The following is a 1,792-nucleotide window of genomic DNA, read 5'->3' as shown; positions in this document are numbered from 1 at the left end:
AAATGTCCTCGGGCTGTTCTCAAACCCTTATCTTTATGGCCTTCATACTCCTCACTATCCCAGTCACAGTGTCTGCCATCCCTTATTTTCTAACAAGCTCTACATTCTTGCTTCTATAAACTATCTCTAACTATTGCCCTTTACCCTCCTTGTTCTCAGTCACTGTGAAGCCTTTTTGCCTTTTTACTTTCACTTATGGGGCCTGTCTCACGTTTCAGTCCCTCTGGATGGCATCCCTTCCCTCCAGTATGTCAGCTCCACCAGTCAGCTTGGTGTTGTCTGCAAACTTACTGAGAGTGCACTTGATTCTGCTGTCTGTGTCACCTAAAAAGATGTTAAATAACACTGGTCGCAGCACTGATCCATGAGGAGTGCCACTCATAATTGGTCTCCACTTAGACATTGAGCTATTGACTGCAATTCTCTGAGTGCCACCATTCAGACAGTTCCTTATCCAGTGAGTGGTCCATCCATCATATTCATTTTTCTCAAATTTAGCAACGAGGATATCATTCGGGACAGTGTCAAATATTTTCCACAAGTACAAAATTATGTGATTTGTTCTTCTTTTATCCACTGACACTGTAACTCCATCATAAAAAGCCACCAAGTTTGTCAGGCATGACTTGTCTTTGGCAAAGGCATGTTGGTTACCACCAGTCACCTCGCCTTTATTTTCCATGTGCTTTAGTAGGATCCTCAGGAGGATCTTCTCCATAGTCTCGTTAGGCACAGAGGTGAGACTGACAGGCCTGTAGTTCTCCAGATCTTCTTTTTTTCCCTTCCTGAAAATGGAGGTTATGTTTCACCTTTTCCAATCAGTGGGAACTTCACCAAACTGCCATGACTTTTCAAATATGATGGATACTGGCTTGGCAACTTCATCTACCAGTTCCCTCAGAACCTGTGGATGGATCTCATCTGGTCCCATGGACTTGTGCACCTTCAGCTTCTTTATATGGTCTCAAACCTGGTCTTCACTTACAGTAGGCAGATCTTCCTTCTCCCTGTTCTTACCTTTGCTTTCTGCAGCTTGGGTGGTGTGGCTAGAGCCCTTGCTGGTGAAGACTGAGACAAAGAAGTCATTGAGTACCTCATCTTTCTTTGTATTGCTTGTGACCAGGTCTCCAGTTTCCTTCCGGAGCGTGACCACATTTTCCTTGACCTTTTTATCACAGATATGCCTGTAGAACCTCTTCTTGATTCTCTTTATGTTCCTGGATAGATTTAATTCGATCCAGCTTTCCTAAACTGATGTCTGGCTGCCCAGGCAACTTTTCTGTAGTCCTCCCAGGTAACTGTTCCTGCTTCCACTTTCTATAGGCATTCATTTTGTGCTTAAGTAAGTTCAGGAGCTTCTTGTTGATCCACAGAGGCCTCCTGGCATTCTTGCCTGCTTTTCTTTTTCTTGGGATGCACTGCTTCTGGGCTTGGAGAAGATGGTCCTTGAATACTGACCAGCCCCTCTTCCCTCCAAGGCTTTATCCCATGTCTCTGCCAAGCAGTTCCCTGGAGAGTTTGAAGTCTGCTATCCTGAGGTTCAGAGTAGCAAGCTTGCTGTGCATCCTCTCTAATGCCTTAAGGATTTTGAACGCCACCATTTCTTGTCACTGCAGCCAAGCCTGCCCTTGAGCTTCACATTACTCACCAGCCCTTCCTTGTTGTTAAGGACAAGGTCCAGCATAGCACCTTTTCTTGTGGGTTCTTGTACTACTTGGAAGAGTAAGTTATCATCAACACACTCCAGGAACCTCTTGTGCGTTGCTGTGTTGTCCTTTAACAATAACAGGGT

The sequence above is a fragment of the Meleagris gallopavo genome, chromosome Z (assembly GCF_000146605.3).
Source record: "Meleagris gallopavo isolate NT-WF06-2002-E0010 breed Aviagen turkey brand Nicholas breeding stock chromosome Z, Turkey_5.1, whole genome shotgun sequence".
Classification (NCBI taxonomy): Eukaryota; Metazoa; Chordata; class Aves; order Galliformes; family Phasianidae; genus Meleagris; species Meleagris gallopavo.
The sequence above is the reverse complement of the archived record's forward strand: the minus strand, read 5'-3'. Positions refer to the sequence as shown.